General features: G+C 39.1%; 1 pseudogene across 1 annotated transcript; it reads right to left on the bottom strand.

The window, feature by feature from the left end:
* Positions 1–1,783: 1,783 nt before the first annotated feature.
* On the bottom strand, positions 1,784–13,641 carry LOC149847364 (protein-tyrosine-phosphatase PTP1-like; annotated as a pseudogene). Its single transcript, XR_016430607.1, has 9 exons — positions 13,359–13,641; positions 11,769–11,865; positions 11,590–11,672; positions 11,315–11,455; positions 8,686–8,820; positions 5,620–5,768; positions 5,303–5,444; positions 2,199–2,301; positions 1,784–2,088 (listed from the first exon to the last, which is right to left on the bottom strand). The product of XR_016430607.1 is annotated as a protein-tyrosine-phosphatase PTP1-like (transcript).
* Positions 13,642–18,162: the final 4,521 nt, after the last annotated feature.

Here is an 18,162-nt window from a genome sequence, read left to right as displayed (position 1 = left end):
TATATATATATATATGAGAACTAAACATATTAGGCTGCATTTCTCGTTTTGCTCCATAGTTTGAAAGTGTTTTATGATAGATCTGAACCATTAGATATGTTTAGCATTCTCGAATCGACTCTTGCTTAATGTTTTTTGACAAAAAAACATGTTTTTATTAGCCGAATAACCTCATAATTTCATAGCCATTGATTTTGGATCACATGAAAAAAATGTATACAGGTCAGATTCTAGTGATCCAAAAGTAGGTTCCCACTAAACAAAACCTATAGATCACATCTAGGTGTTAGATGTGAGAAAAAAATATCAAAAATGACAATTTTTCAAGAGGCAGAATATATGTATGTGTGGTTTTCCCTTCCACACCCCAACACGTTTTATGTACACAGACACGTTAAATGGACTCGAGACACGTTAATTTTGTAGCAGTTTTCAATTAGGAATAGCATATTATGTAACGGGACACGGGCATAAGTATTGATGTGACATAGCCAGGGGTGACCATCAGGCCGACCCGATTAGGACCCAACCCATGTATTGGCCCAAGCACGGTTCGACTCAGTTATATTCAGGCTCGGGTTGGGCTCTAACAGAGCTCTTTAAACCCGAAGCAGTTAACAGACCGGGCCTGTTTGGCTTTGTGTAAATTATACAAGGGCCCGGCCCATGTTTTGGCCCCAGCATGGTCTGACTCCGTTATACTTAGGCTCGGGTCAGGCTCTAGCCAAGCACTTTAGGACAGACCCAGTTAACAGACTGGGTCTCTCAGGCCTTGTGTAAATTGGACAAGGGCCCAGCCCGACTTGATTCAGGTCTGGGCCACAAAATATAGCCCAAGCTGTCTCAATACATGTCGGGTACCCAACAGCCCGTCTGGCACCCAGCGCGATGGCCACCCCTAGACATAGCTTCTGGGTTATGATGATTCAATGCCCTGGTCCATTTTAAGGGCACAAACAAGTTAGATAGTTGCATATCCTGTGGGAAGTTGGCGTATCATTCCCTGATTTGAATCCTTAAAATAAGCTCTAAATATTCATTAGGATGAGATTCACATTTGCTTAATAGGATTATTTTTTGATCCAGATCAGTGCTTTAGGTTGGATCTAATTCGGATTCAGATTAGCTTCCAACTTGAATTGGATTTTTAACATGTAAAAGGCTTTCTTTTAATCTTTCCCTACCGGGTACAACATTACCACATGTATTTGGTATCCCAATTCAACCGTGCCTCATCTGATGTGATTTTAGATCTGGATTCAATATTTAGATCTACTATTTCTATTTCAGATTTAGATTTGGATATGGCATGATTTGGCATGTATCCTATCCATTGGCATCCATTTCTATGTTTGCTTCTGGAGCTTGCTAGAGTCTCTGGATCTTACACACACCGTGGTATACACCAATGTCAGTATCGGCCCTCAATCCTTTGGCCAGCGATTCAGCACTATGTACTGATACTCAAGTGAATCGTTCTCTGTATCAGCCAAATAATAATAATAATAATAATAATTACATGCCAATCACAACATCACGCCTGTTAAAAGCATTAAAATAATACTAAAAATATTAAATTTTAATTTTTAGTATTTCTACATTTATGAAAAATAACAGATTCAAGGGTGATGTGTATCGATTTTCTGCCGATACGATCAGCACTGGCCGATACACCCATATTGACAACATTGGTATACACGCTATGTGAGTACATTTGTAGCATTTTGCGCGATGAGGGATGGAAATTGAGAAAAAAAAATGGTTAGAGCAAGTGAAAACAGACTTGGGTACAATTCTACTTTTCATACAGCCACATCAGGCAAAACACATAATTGTGAAATCCAAAATGGTTCAATCACATTGATACTTTAGCTTCAATCTCGTGCAGTAGACCACCATGGTCTCCATAATGAAAATAAAGAAAAATGATCGTGGCGAATTCCCAGTACATTCTATTGTCTATTTCTAATGTTATCTACAGGTTAACTGAAGCCGTTGAATTCCAGAAGTGTAGCAGAGGCTTCTGCGGTTGATTTGCTACATTACACTGAGTAATCATAAAACAAAGATCATTCCATTCACGTGAGCCTACAAACAGCAACAATGATGATTAGAATCTCATAAAAGTATCATATACTGCATGATTTATGCAGCATCTACACAAAAGCAGAGAGTTAAAAAAAAAAAAGCTGAGCCACCTTGTTAAGCTTCTCAATTGAATCAAGCCAGTCAGCATTTACTCCGTGAGAGCAGGTCTTCCAGTTCATCAATAATGGCAGCATAGCAGAAGAAAAATTGCTCCTGACAACCAAACGATGAGAGGGTCACCCTGTATCAATGGCTTCCATTGCCTCTATTTGCATATTCATGAATGCCGGGATGAATAGAGATATAACATAATCTCAAGACACAGTAAAGATGACATAATACATTGTATCATGTTCTCAAGACACCGTATAAGATGACAGTGTATCCTGTTCACTGCTAGAAACCATAGGCATATTTCCATACAAACACAGAAGCTACAAAAGCATACGTGCAAATATATATGTGCATGTGCAAGTACACCACCACATCATTCCCCAAGCCCAGAGCACCTTTCCACATAAACCACAAAAGCATACAAGCAAATATTATATGTGCATGCACAAATATATAACCGCATCACGAAGTGCACCCCTTCCCCCACACCCCAATTCCTTCAAACGTGCTATTTTAGCCTATTTGCTGCCAGTTCTACCTTTCATGTACCAATAAACGATGGGTACACAGGCATCAACTCGCCTGCCAATGACCACATCAACAAGCCAATTATCATTTGTCATATCATAACCTGACCTGAACGGCCTTGTTGCTTAAGTCCAGACAACAAGGATGCCACTCAACTGCATATATAGACCAAGAGGCTTATGCAGACAACTTTAACAAAATAACATGCAACAAAGTAAATTTCATGTCGACAAGATTCTGGCTGTTCCCCTTCTCATTTGTTCTTTTTTCCAAACAGGCTTTGGTGATGTAATAGTAGCGCCAAATGGACAGCCCATTCGATCCTGAAAGATGTGAGCCAACGGTCATTGATGTGTAAGCTAAGAACATCTGATTGAAACAAAGACACTATACGTTTAAGGATAATATTAACCTCAAATTTCATACCAGAAGGTGATGCAAAGGTTGTGACCTTTATCACATAAAGAAAAGATTTTTCATAGGAAAATTAGGATAAGCAAAAAAGAGTATTTGAGATAAGAAATACAGAAGAAAAAAAGAAGGAAAGATAGTCAGGATGATGGATGATGGTTGAATTACCTCAATGCATTATCATACGCTACTAATACAAGGACCCAGTGGAATAGCAAAGCTGGAAGAGAATTAGAGGGGGAACTCATTAAGCCAATTGAAACGTCAAGCTAGATTTCATACTGATAGAAACACAATATTGACCATGCTGTTAGATGGCTACTATTCTACGCAAAATATGAAGAATACCTTCCTAAACAAATTTCACTAATAAAAAGGTCACAATCAGCAGAAAATTTATTTAAGTGTGACTTTGTTTCTTATCTTGGCAAGAGGCACAGCAATAAATTTCTAACCAGACTGAAGAGGGCATTTGGACCGATTACTGGCTTATAAATTACTTGACGTGACATCCAGTCATGCAGCATGCTATTGGAAACTTAAACATTGGCAAATTTTCATGTCCACCTGTTAATATATATATATATATATGGATGTATATATTGTATATATTTATAAACTATTTTTTATTATTTTTGGTTTTTGCCCTTGTAAGGGATTTTAGATTTTTCATAAGGGCATATTGGACTTTGTCCAATATAGTTGTTGGGCTCCCAACGGCTATATGGGCCTTGTATTGTCTATATAAAGGGATTAAAAACCCCTCTTGTTTAATGCTTTTTCTTAAGCATTTTTAACATTAATTAAGATTCTGTTTTTTATATTCTTGTGATTGCCCTTAGTGATCATTGTATGCACTTGTGCTCTTGTGCTCTTGTGATTACCATTGATTGGCTCTTTATATTATCCCTTTATGGACTTGTGTTGTTCTTTGTACTCTTTGTATGTTGTTAAAGGCGTTTATTATTTCCGCTTGTTTGTGTAAAGAAACGAGAATCTTTCAATCACACTTAATATGCTCACCAAAGATTCAAAAGAACATGCACAACAAGTGTCCACAAAAGGGCACACTCAATACCAAACCTACACAAAGGTATTTCACAAGAGGGCTAATATAAATATTATTTTATTCATCACTATGCAAGAAGCATTGTATTACAAGAAAGGGAGAACACCCTTATTCATATACAAGCAAGAGGCAAGAAAGAGAGGGACTTAAGAGAGTCGTTGGACTAGCTCCAATGGATGAAAATGGAGCCATTGGAGCTAATCCAATGACTCTTTTGACTAGTCAACACTTTCGTTACTAGTCCAACTCTAGCTCTAAAAGAATTAGATCTAGTTCTAAATGAACTAGATAAAATAGAAATAAAATAAAGAAAATAAAAATATATATACATCAATAATATATATAATATATACACACATATATAAATGTATATATATACAATTTAATACTCCCCATCAAACTTACGGTTCGATAACCGAACGTTTGTCTAAGAGAAAGTGGAATCGGCGGGGGGGGCAACGAGAGGTTTGGTGAAGAAATCTGCTAACTGAAACTCTAATGTTACATATGACAAATCTATGGTCCCATGTAGATACTCTTCTCGAACATAGTGACAATCCAATTCGATATATTTAGTGCGTTCATGAAAAGTACGATTACTGGCAATGAGGGGTATTTTTTATTATTATTGGATTTTGCCTTTCTAGGGGCATTTTAGTCTTTTACATCTATGTAATAGGTATTGCCTATGAGGGGTAGTTTTGTCTTTGCCTTTTTTTATGTTTCTTGTTTTTCCCTTTTCATAAGGGGATATTGGACTTTGTCCAATATAGTAGTTGGGAGCATCCCAACGACTATATGGGGCATGTATTTAACATTAACAAAGATTATATTTTTTATGTTCTTCTGATTGCCCTTAGTAGCCATTGTATGCACTTGTGCTCTTGTGATTGACATTCATTCGCTCTTTGTATTGTCCCTTTGTGGACTTGCATTTCTTGTAATCTTTGTATGCCCTTAAAGGCTTTTATTATTTCCGCTTGTTTGTTTACACCACCTTCTGGAGGAAATTGCAATAATGGCACATCTCTCCTAAAAAATGAGAACTTGGAGAATCAGCAAAAAGTAAAAAAAGAGACCAACATAATTTACCTTTGTTTGTACCATTCCAATTCGCTGTGATCTGAAACAAATGATTGTCTTATCAAGATCCACAGCTGACATATCCCCACTCAGTATTCTTTGGATTGTGTGGAAGATGGTACAAAATGCACCAGTTCTTCCTATACCTGCACTGAGCAAAATAAAATAAAAAGAAACAATTTTAGGTTCACATGCAAGTAAGAATATTCAGAACAAAATTTAAATAGTTTGCCTCAGTGTAAAGAACTAGAAATCCTCATATTCATAATGATGGCCTCAATGAAAAGAACTAAAAACTATCTTCCGGTTGAAACACAAAATTAAACCTGCAATGCACAACCAATGGGCCATATTCTGCAGGAACATGATAAAACCTTTTCACAATATCACGAACAGCTCGTGTGTCATCAGGCACTCCATGATCAGGCCACAAAGGATACTGCAGATGTAGTACAGGCAGAGGTGGTGCACTTGACTGCAGGTGGTTGGAATAACATAAGTGAACAATTACATCATTATGTGATAAGCTTCTCTCTCATATAATCTAACTTTCATGGCTAATAAGAGAAAACTTTTATGAACATAAAAGCAAGCACTTCAATGTACGCATGTCAATCAATTTGTGGAATAGCTGTGATTAAGAGAAGTAAGCATGTGAGTCTTCTCAAATGACTGCCGTGAAAGAACAAGTCTTTTGCAAGCAAAAAACAGCTCTCTAATCTAGGCTTGCAATGCAAACATTCATCGAATGACAAATCAACAAGGACCCCCTTTTGTTTATTTTGTTCTTTTCATTTATTTGCTTTCTTCTCCAGGATGATAAGCATACCAGGTTGTTGACATGGTACTAGAGGACCCGTAAGAGCTTCTTGATTTTTCGGAGGTAGTAAGAAGATCGTAACTTACCCTGACCGATGACCATTTCAATTGAATCTTTGTAGCATCCTATGTCATATGGGTACGGGTACGGGTACAGGTACGGGTACGGGTACAACACCGTAATTTCAAAAAAAGGGTACGGGGACACGGCTATATATATACATATATATATATATATATATATATAGAGAGAGAGAGAGAGTTTGTGTCTGGATCAAGTGTGGATCTATATTAGGGTCCATATCAAAAAAAATAAAAAAAACTGTAGGGGGTTTGACTGTAATTTTTGAAGAGGGGAAGGTCCATATCAGAAATTTAAAAAAAATTATGCAAGAGGGGGTGACTGTAATTTTTGGAAAGAAGGGAGAGGGGAATGATTTTTTTAATAAAAAGGTCTCTCTCTCTCTGTCCTACTTTTTCTTCCTCCTCTTTTGTATTCTTCTTCTCCTCTTCCTCTTCTTCTTTCGCCTTCCTCTTCCTCATCCTCTTCCTTTTTCGTCTTCTTCCTCCTCATCATCTTCCTCTTTCATCTTCTTCTTCCCTCACCTCCTCTTCCTCTTTTGTCTTCTTCTTCCTTCTCCGTTTTCTTTTTTTGTTCTTCTTCTTCCTTCTCCTCCTCTTCTTCTTCCTATTTTTTCTTCTTCCCCCCTGCCTTTCACTGACATCAAAAAAAAAAATTTGGTTTCGGTCAGGATTGGACCCGACCCAATCTGAACCAGCATGTGCCCATTCTGTGTCCGGTACCCATACCCATGTCAGGCCATGTCCACACAGGTACTACTGCTCATATGTGTTTCAATGTGACATAGGTAGCATCTGATAAAATCAAAAGGAGGTAAATATTTGTGGAAACTCTTTTTAACATAGTGTCAGAAGCATCTATTGATTTTAATTTTTCTTGGAGCAGTAAAGTGCAGTTTACATGACTACAATGTAGAATCTGAAAACTGGATTTGATACGGTGATAAGGCAACAATACTAAAAAGGGGAGAGTATGACAGTTTTAGGTGGAATGAGTGTATCTGAGTAAAAGACGAATGATCGAGGCCACTTGGATGACTATTACTAACATAGAAATTATGATGAACAAAACAAGAAACATATCCTCTGCTTCTGGGTTAAAGACTCAAAGATTTTGATGGATATTAGAAGAAACAGAGAAAGTAGAGAGACGGAAGGTGAAAAGTTGTTAGGGCTCCAATCTGGTCACAGTTATGGGTCATGTCCTGTTCGTCCTCCTTTTATAAAAAAATGAAAATTGTTACAACACAGCCACCGTTATGTGGGTCAAAAGACTATAATACCCGGGATGTTAATATAGATACGGTACATGTACAAATGTAAACATAGTAAATTTGCAGAGGAAAGGAGACCATGAAGGGACAAAACAAGAAATGAAAAGGAAAGAAAGAAAGAAAAGGAAAATTTTGTGCTGAAGTTGGGGCATGAAAGAGACTCAAGAAACTGAAACTGCATATGTTTAAAAGAAAAGACTATGGTTGCAATCAAATTCATAAAATCACCGAATCTCTGAAGCATTTCTGGGCTATAAATACAGCAATGAATAGCCTTATGAATGATCCTCTATTGCAAAAGCCCCTGTCCACTGCATCATGTAGTTGTTTTTCTCATTGAAATGAATATTAAAAGGAAATATCACAAATATGCAGATGGTCTAACTGTTCTTCCTCCGTCCTCTATACTACTCTTGGAACCCACATCCTCAAAATATCCATTGAAATATGCTTACAAACAAGCGTGTGGAAGTAACTGTATACAAGAAACGCCCAAAATTTTGTGGCATCCATACAAGAGACCAGTGATGTGAGATAGAAAAGATAATTGTCTACAGTTGAGTATACATCCCTTTAGACTTACATTCTTGATATAAGACACACAATTCCATTTCTTCCCTCTATGGTTGGATAGTTACATGTAAAAACCAAACTTGGCGATAAGCCAGTCATGCAAATGCTGCCAAAAGTATGACAGCATCATTTTCCAAACTCAAACAAAAGAATAGCCATTTCAACATTTCAGATTGTATATCATACTAACATCAGCCAAAAATCCAGCAATCCTAAATCTGGTTGTGCATTAGCGACCAAAAACATCCTGGAGAAAGCAAGGAAAAGAGACCACATATACAACCAGTCATATTCGCATCTCCAGATGTTCAAAAAGAAAAGATAATGCACAGATCTTTTTGTCATGTTCCATTTATTAAAAGAATATTACCACATGACATTAAATACAGAAGAAACTTATCCTCCATTCATCTTTCTTTTTAAAATAATCAAATTAAACTAGGAAATTTTTAATGGATGACCAAGTCCTTAACGGTGCTGAAAAAAAACAAAACTATTTACATATAAATCATAGCTTCAGATGTGGCAAAAGTTAAAGACATAAAGTGTTTCAGACTATATCACGTAACAAGAATTGCACTAAATGCTATTTGTTTCACATTTGCAATTGCATATAAACTAGCAAAACTCCGTTGTTCTTCTCACCTCTTGGTATTTCACTTCAATGTAGCGTAATACTAAGGAAGTATCACATATCCTCATGTGCTTTGTGGTGACACAAAACTTCCCAATTTCGCTAGAACCTTCCTCAGAATGAAAATAGTCACCACACTTTACCATCTGAAAATAACAATCCAAAGTAAAGATCTGAAAATCCAAGGTCATAAATTGTAATAATAAGGCTGTTGAGTATCTACTAGAAGGAATGAAGAAAAGGTTGGAGCCTATGTCACAGGGACTCTCCAACTAGGTGCCGCACCCACACCCGATGCAGTCAACCTGACCCTGGGTGTAGTCAACGCACCCAGGGTCATTTATGTCCAACTTTTGAACTTTATATATATATATATATATATATATATATAATTTTTTATATTTTTGCCGCACCCCCGCACCCAAGTTTTTTGAAAGTGCCGCACCCGCACCCATGTGACATAGGTTGGAGCATATCAGGGGAACTTATTTCAACTTCAAACTGCAGTTTATACAACTCATGAACTATTCAATTCATACGCATGTGTGTGTATGTGTGTGCATGTGTGTACACAAACCAAGAGCCTAAAGGCCATTGAAGAAAGCATGGGATAAAGGTCAGAGACGCACATAAAAGAATCTCAGATATGACAGCATCCCAACATGAAGCATTTAATTCAACTCCAGCTGCATGTTTAAACAACTCTGGTATCATGAGGTTGTTTACATGACAGCTCATCATGGCATTAACATGTTGACTAATTTCTATCATCCCTACAAATTTCAGAATACCATGGTGGCCTTTTGTTTTAGGTAGCACCAGAAAGGGCATTCAGGTAGCCTTTATAACACATGTAATTGAAGAAACATGTGTAGCACCAGCCGGCCTTTGAGAACCCAGCAAAGCCAGTCAGCAGGCAGAAGGTCCTAGTTCAAAATGGACCTAGGTTGGGCAGGCCATGCCTGGCATGTGTCTTTACCATCAAAAGAAGTGGGAAGCCCATGGCCCAGCCCAGGTGGGCCAGGCCTAGGCTGAGGTTTTGAGCACCAACCCCATCAAAATCAGGTCACAGACTGTCTCATCCAAGTGGATTGACCGCTTTGACTGGGTCATGGCCTGTCATCTAGCCCCACTTATAATTGGGAGCTTCAGTTGGGTATAACCAATGTGTTTCTTAAGACTTAGAAGTATATACAGACAATCGTGCAAACATGTTGAGGAGATGCCCTGGTAAAAGTGTCCTAAATCTCTAATGCATTGTGAGTGGAGGATTTGGATCATCTATGGTGTTCCCCTGGACTAGAAGTTGACTGATGTTTGCTCAAAGTTAAATCTCACAAAAATACTGATCAATGGATCGAACTGTTGTACATTGCTAGAACTCTGCAAATGTTTTACTAGATTGTACTTGGTTGATGTACTAAGCCAAGTCTAATGGGTTACTTAAGCTTCCTAGACATTAATATAACATGGATTGTGCAAGGGATATTAATACAAACCCATAAAATTACGCATGCAAAGGCATATTTGGTTACAAGACACCAAGAAACAGCAAGCTGATGCCAATTCGATGGCTGTTGTAGACAAACAAAGTATCTAGGTTTCAATGTTCGCTTGCAAATCTTCAATTTTTTATCGACAAATATACAAACCATAGCTGCATTTTGTAGTGATAATAGAACATAATATTTCTGCACAAATCAAAAGTAGCAATACAGAAGCATACTCAAATAGATCAAAATCTTTTCAGAGAAAAGGTTGAGGCCCTTGAGGATCAAGAAGTTCCATGCTTAGCTCACCATGGCCCTTGACGTCTATCAATGCGGTATTTGAGGAGCAATGTCAATGGTTCTAACTTCTAAGCAATGTGCAGTCTGAAAAAGCTCTAATGAATAATCACCAGGGACGCTTTTGTAATAACCCTGATAATACCACTATTTCATATTTATGTCATAGTTAATATGTTGGCATTCACAGAAGCAGTCAGAGGCACAAAATTCTTTACTTAGATCAACATTTTGGTGTAATGCGCGAAAGCAGTAAATTCCAGGTTGAACACTTCAAATGTCATACCCATGCAACCAAAATATTGATCCATTCCTGGATAAAAGATTAAAAGCTAAATTAACTGCAACCAGGAACTTGGCTGATGCTTAACACTGAAGTCAGGATTTAAATCAAAGCACCATCCTCTTATTTTGAAAACAATATATACCAATCACAACATATATATCACAAAAACTACACAGATTTTCATGTACAACAGGTTATCAAACATTTTTTATTAGGTGAGCTGACAAAAGGGCAATAAATTCAGTATTAAAAAGTTCGAATTGAACCAATTACTTTTGCAATATTAGATTTTTTTCTAAGGAATTGAGATATTGGAAATTATAATCGCTATCATTACCATAAACTAGAAAATTAGTGTAACAGGGTGAGCAGGACCAAAGAGATTGAAAGAGACCAAAACAGGAGAATTCTGCTGAAGTCCATAGGTCAAAGCTACATGGATTATGCAAATAGCAATGCGCCAACACAGGAGATTATGCACACAAAATGCAAGTACTAAAATAGAAAGCCTATCATGAAGTATCATAACAATTATGTAATTACCTTGAAACTCAGACAGTGAAATACCTTTTAATTATCAACCAGCCGAGTAAGCATGACAACCATAGGACAGTGGCATTGGATTACCATCTCCCAGAAGTCCTCAAAAGTCTCAGGCAATGGACCTTGTGTAGCTATAAACCAAGAAACATTTCCAACAGAAGCAGGCTACATAACTGAAGTGGTTAAAAGGAATATACAGAACCAGATACCTTATGCATATTGTGTGAAGGAATAATATACTCTGAATCAAACTAAGTTCTGCAATGCTACACACACACGAGAACCATATAAATGCATACCATGATGAAGCTAGCATTGATATAGCCATTTCCCATCAACTTGTCATCCTTACTTGAGTCAAGAACAACTCTTGAATTGTCAACTGGAAAGTATAAGAAACAATTAGTAACTTCCACAAAAGCACCCATACAAGAAATTTACTTTCTCGGTAACATGAAAACACTGCAAGCCATGTTACATGGTAAGACATCTTCATAACGGTTCTTCTTCAAATTTTCATCTTCAAGGGCAACTCTGCATCTTCTCAGCATCTCACTCTTTCTTAACATGCTAGCCTACAGAGGATGTGTGGCAGAACCTAGTAAGTTAAGCCACTCACAAAATCCTTGAGAAAAAGAAACATAATAATGCATTCCAACTACTTTTGCTCTTTATGCATGACCTTCCACCATCTCACCTACAGACTGACACATGAACATATGCATGTGCATGAATCTGTGAAAGCAATGATGAAAAAGAAATCGCACCCACAACAAAGAGATAAACAGGTCATGATAATAATATGGTTCCAGGTTCTCTACTTTGGGTTGGGCAGCAAACTGCAGCACATGACTCTGCCTTCCAAACATCATATCCACAATCCAGAATCTTGTGACTAAGCTAACAGCTTAACCCAATATTGAGAGTTAATTAAACAGTTTTAATAAGTACAACTGGAATTTTTCAGTGAGTAACCCACGCTTCTCTTTTCTTCCTTACAACCCTTAATTAGGCAAAAATATGCAAAAGTACTCCAGGAAATAGAAAAGGAAATCAATGGCCTAAATGATCTTGCAGGCAATTCAGTGACAGACTAGAATAACGTAACACAAATCTCCTAAATTGAAGAATCACATTATTATTATGAGTGCTGCAACATCTTGTTGCTTTAAAAGCATTCAAAGAAAAAGTAGTTCAAAATCATATACACCCTTTGTGAAACATACTTGAAAAAAAAAATCCTTGAAACAAGTGCTCATACACTTACAAAGTATCAGTTGGAACAGGTCGGATAGTATTGTGCTTCATAATGTATATAAATGTCTACAATTCAGATACTTCACGAAGGATGCAATCAATGACCAAAAATGTAATTCATGGACCAATCGAAAACTCATTTCTTTTCTGTAAGGGTGTGCGATGATTTCGTGGTTGTCCTATTTTGGAACTGAAATTTGTATGCCAATTCATAAATCCGATGCTTGGGAAATTCCCAAACGCACATTTCAAGTTCCCGTCTGGATATGCCATCCAAGTACCAAACAATGACAGGATTGGATATCCAGGCTCTGGAATTAAACTTCTTAGGAAAATCTAGCTCAGTATATCCGACGACCCTTATAATTCTCTTCTCTCGGATATGAGACTCTCGTACAGAAAGAACTCGGGCATCTAACATCCACAATCACCATTCCACGATATAACTGTTTTTATTAGAGCCAAAAAGAAGCATAACCAGTTCATACTAGCATGAAACCAACAGTTAATAATCTTCCATTAGGACGATCATATCACTACATCAAATGTTAAGAAATAGTCCTCAATCCCCGCTATATCGATCGAATAAAAACCAAAAAGCTGAATCAAAGTGCGATCAAGAGAGATAACACTACTCAAATGCTAATAAATCATCATAATCAAATCAATAAAATATAAAGCATAAGGATTCAGAAGATGAAACCTCAGGAAATAGGCGCAATCAGACAAAAAAGAAAAAGAAAAAAAAACTAAGTGCACGCGAGCGAACGAAGAAGCAGCAGTAGCAGAAGAAGAAGGATCGTCCGATCACCTGAAGGGCCTCGAACTCCTGTTGGAGCCTCTCCTGGGACTGGATCTTGCACTTGAGCAGCCGGAGGGCTTCGGAGCAATGCCGGAGCTGGTCGGGGGTGAGACGGAGCTCTGGCGGGTCTCCGTACGCCTGCAGCAGGATGGATTCGGTCCGGTGGGAGGCGGAGGAGGCGCGCTTAGCCAAAGAGGCAGCCATGGCCGACCGACGGCGGCTGCCGGAGTTCCCCGTCTTCGCGGAGTTTCTTCGCCCGATCCCGAGAGAGTTTGCATCCGTCTCCCAGGGCTCTGCGAGTCGTGCTATTTTCAAAAAAGGGGAGTCTTTATGGTGCCTAGCGGAGGCAATTCGTTGACTTAGTGTTGCACCCACAGATCAAGTTTCCGTCGGTAGCTGCTGCCATTTGTTAGAGGTTGTGTTCGGACTAGGGGTGGCAATCGGGTCGGGTCGGCGGGTTGGTGGGTCGGGTTAACGGGTTGGCGGGTCAGAATACTTCAACACGAACACGACCCGTTTATTAAACGGGGCAGATGTGGCAAACACGAACATGACCCATTTATTAAACGAGTAACCTGATACGACACAGTTAACCCGTTTAATAAATGGGTCGGGTCGATGCAACACGATTACACAACACGGCGACCCATTTATTAAATGGGTCGACCCGATAACATAGACATGATAACCGACCCGAGTAACCCAAATAACACAATTAGAAACAAAAAAAAATACATATTATACTTTTCTTTTTTGCAAATCTCAATATGGAATTGTACTACCAACATTAACATAAAACTTCAACATAAAGTCATAAACATAAAGACAACATCAACATAATTGTCTTACAAGTTACAACCATACTATAAACATATCCACCAAGTTGTCTTACAATCACCAAGATAAACATAAATAATTAAATGAATTGACCCGCCCGCCTAACCCGTTTATTAAATGGGTCAAACGGGTTGGCGGGTTGGCATACCCCTAACACGAACACGACCCGTTTAATAAACGGGTTAGGCGGGTTGACCCGTTGACGACACGAACCCGTTTAAGCCAAACCCTAACCCGACTAAGAAGCGGGTTGGCGAGTCGGGTCAGATTTTGCCATCCTTAGTTCAGACTCGGAAGGTCTGATAAACGAGCCGAATGAACCTAACGGGACATGTTTGAGCTCGGTTTGGTTCCCATGGACTCGTGGTGTTTAGCATAACCGAGATTGAGCTTGGCTCGTGCTCATAGTAGAATATTTAGAACATTAGTTTGGTGACAACTTTAGACCACATTATGAAACCATTTTGTTGACTCTTTTTTAATATTTACACCGATAAACCACCCCTAAGATCATACACTCAGCCGCACTGGCTCCACCTTTTGTACTTACCGTCGTTGTGGGTCAAAAGGATTTATTTTTCTTTGAACTAATATCCTTGTTACAAGATTGGGTAATATTTGCTTGTTGGTGATAATTTCAATCTTTTCTCAATAAGTTGACATAGGCATGCAGTTTATAGTATTTCTTTTTTTTTTGTGATTTTGGAGTCTACGCTAAAGCAAATAGTCATAAAACAATAGAATTTTACGTGGTTCAGCAAAACCGCTTACATTTATAATAAGATTACAAGATCATTTATTAATATAATCAATCACTCATATAGGAGATAATAAATAAAGCCACAAATGAGAATAATTGTACATATCATTTGATCCATCACTAAGATCGATGCCTGTTACAATAAACTTCATCTTACTCACCAAAAATAAATTGTCACATTCCCTCTTACACTTCTTTAAAATAAATATAAAAAAAAAACTCAAAATATTGAAAAAACACCCAAGAAAGCAGAACTACCATCTTTCTTTCTTATCTCCAATTGAAAGCACTAAAAATGAGATACAATATATTTTCTCTCTCCCTCATGCAAAGAATTATCTCTTCAACTTTCTATAAAAGAGCACGCCCTTTATTTATAGTTATTAAAGGTAAAGTCTTTAACAGTCAAAGAAACTCATAAGGTCCCTATTTTCTATCTCATATATGAGATATTTCCCTATTTTCTATCTCATATGAGATATTCAAATAAAAGTCAAAAAGTGATTTGTTTATATGGCAAGGTGAGTCTCAATCCAATAGAGCTCATTAAGTTTTAATCAACACTTTTGTCGTGTATGATAAAGAGCCTCCAGTTATGAGTGCGGCTATTGGCAAGAAAAACAAGGAGGATCATGTGGTTGATGATGAAAAACACTCGCAGCCTAGTCTCCAGATGTTCAAGTGTCAGGCTTAATGGATGATAAACTGCAAGTGGTAAGCATCAAGTTGAATATGTGGCTGCTTTACCTGATGATGCCGCTTCTCCTAACAAGAATCAGAAGGAAAAGAAAGGGAAGAAGGCACCTGTGCAGAACAATGACAAGGCAGAGTCTGGAAAGAAAAAGAGGAAAACAAGGATTTAAAAGATGATGAATTTGATATTGGTGGTTTGTTAAAGGTGAATTAGTAAAAGGAGAGAAGCAAAACATGGAGGTTGCAGATGCAGGTAAAAGGAAGAATAAAAAGTCAAAAGAAGGTTGATGGTTATATGCAAGAACGAACAGGTAGTATTGGTGCTCTTTGATTGGATGTTGAGAAGTCTGAAGATGAATCGTTGGTTGGTGAAAATATGGAGGATCTAGAGATTGACCATGAACCCGAAAAAGATGATACTAAAGAGCATGAAAAATGAATGGGATGGATACAGTTGGGATGCAGATGTCATACTACATGTTAAAAGTGCATTTGAGGAGGAGGAGGATCAAATGGTAAAAAGAGGCGCAAAGCATTTGATGGACCCTTCAGCATCCTCCAAAGTGATGAATGCATCTAGTGCAAAGTCTTCCAGTATCAAGAGTGGTATGTCATCTAAATCATCTGCAGCATCAGAAAAGCTTCCTGCTGCACCTAGAAAGGACACAACTGATCAAAGGTAAACGAAGGCAATCAAAATGAAGAAGATGTAAGTAGTGATGAAGATGCATAGGTCAAGAAAAGAAGTGTCAATGATTTACAATCTCCAATCTTTCTTATCCTTGTCCATGTTGATGCTGGGAAGACTTAGCTCATTGATTGCATCCGGCAAACAAATGTTCAGGAAAGTGAGACTGGAGATATCACACAGCACATTGGTGCAACCTATATCCTAGTGGATAACATGCGGGAGAGAACGAAAGAGTTAAGGTTGGCGCAGATTTGATGGTACTAGTTGTCCCAGAATTAGGCCCTCCCACCCTGGACGGCTAAAACAGGATGGTTCTCCCACCTGGGATGGCCAAACCCTTTTAATTGTCCCATAATTTGAAGGTTCGGATAAGCCAAATGGCTTATTCTTATCTTTTTTACCCATTTTTTGCTCCTTTTTCGAATTTTCAGGGAAGATAGACATGGATCTATTGGATTAATCTCATCCCCCATTCGGAGTAGGGATGGCAGTGGACCGGGGGAAAGCGGGGCCCCGCCCCGCCTCGCCCCGTTTGGACCGGGGATGGAGGGTATGAAACGGGGATGGAGGCGGGGACGAAGGTTAAAATCCATCCCCGTCCGGGGGTGGAGGCGGGGATGGACTGGCACGTTCCCCCGCCCCGCCCCGCCCCGCCCCGCCCCGCCCCATCCCCGCCCCGGCCCATCCCCGCCCCGCCCCCGGCCCATCCCCATCCCGGCCCCGCCCCGCCCCATCCCCGCCCCCAACCCTTTATATTTTTCTACATGTTTACTAACCCTAACTCCCTTCCCTAATTTCCTAACCCTGGAGCCGCCGAGCCGGGTCATCGCCTCTTCCCCTTCCCCATCCGCATTATCATTGGAGCTGGGCCGTCGTCGACCACCGTTGGCCGTCGCCGACCACCGTTGGCCGACGCCGACCACCGTTGGCCGACGCCCACCACCGTTGGCCGACACGATCTCTCCCTCCTTCCATGGCTGATGCATTGTTTGACATCTTCTGAGATCTTAAAAACAACTTTTGACATGGCTGATGCATTGTTTGTTTGTCAGCGTATGAACTATCAAAAAAAGAAGGTAAGGTTGGGACACCTGAGAGACCACTCTCCGATCTTGGTAATCTAAGTTATCGTGGCTACTGGACTAGGGTTTTGCTTGACATTCTGAAGAAGCATAAGGGCAATATTTCCATCCTGCTTTCTTTCTGGACCTTCATGTTTTAAATTTGTGTTGCACTCTGTGGTTTTGCTTGTGCTGTCAAATCTTCTCATATAGTGGACACATTTTTCTGTGACTATAAAGCAGGTTTCAATAGGTTAATTTTTTCATTTATAGTGTTTGTTTAATTTGGCTTAATTTTTTTTAACATTTCAGATCAACTTATTTTCATATTCAATTTTCTAATTATTAAATAATATTCTCCAGTTCAGAAAAAATTGGAGGATGAGGAACTGAGTCCATTCAATATCTTCTAGAGCATGATCCATGGATGTTATGTATTAGTTTACTAGGCACAAGTAAAATCTAATTTTTGTCTGGGCTATGAAGGCGGGGAGATCCTGTTTTCCATGTGGATGAATTCATTTATCATTAACTGAAATATTAACGTGAATGATTTCTAAGTAGGGATGCAATTTGACAAACGGGGACGAGGACGGGGACGAAGACGGGACGGGGACGGAGCGGGGGCGGGGCGGGGACGGGGACGGGGCGGGGGTGGAGGACATGAAACGGGGATGAAGGCGGGGTGGAGGATAAAATCCATCCCCTCCGCGGAGGCGGGGCGGGGGTGGAGGATAAAATTTTGAGGTGGGGCGGGGGTGGAAACCTTGT

This window comes from Nuphar pumila, chromosome 2 (genome assembly GCF_984573655.1).
Source record: "Nuphar pumila chromosome 2, dmNupPumi1.hap1.1, whole genome shotgun sequence".
In the NCBI taxonomy this organism is placed as follows: domain Eukaryota; kingdom Viridiplantae; phylum Streptophyta; class Magnoliopsida; order Nymphaeales; family Nymphaeaceae; genus Nuphar; species Nuphar pumila.
This window is presented reverse-complemented; position numbering and strand designations above follow the sequence as displayed.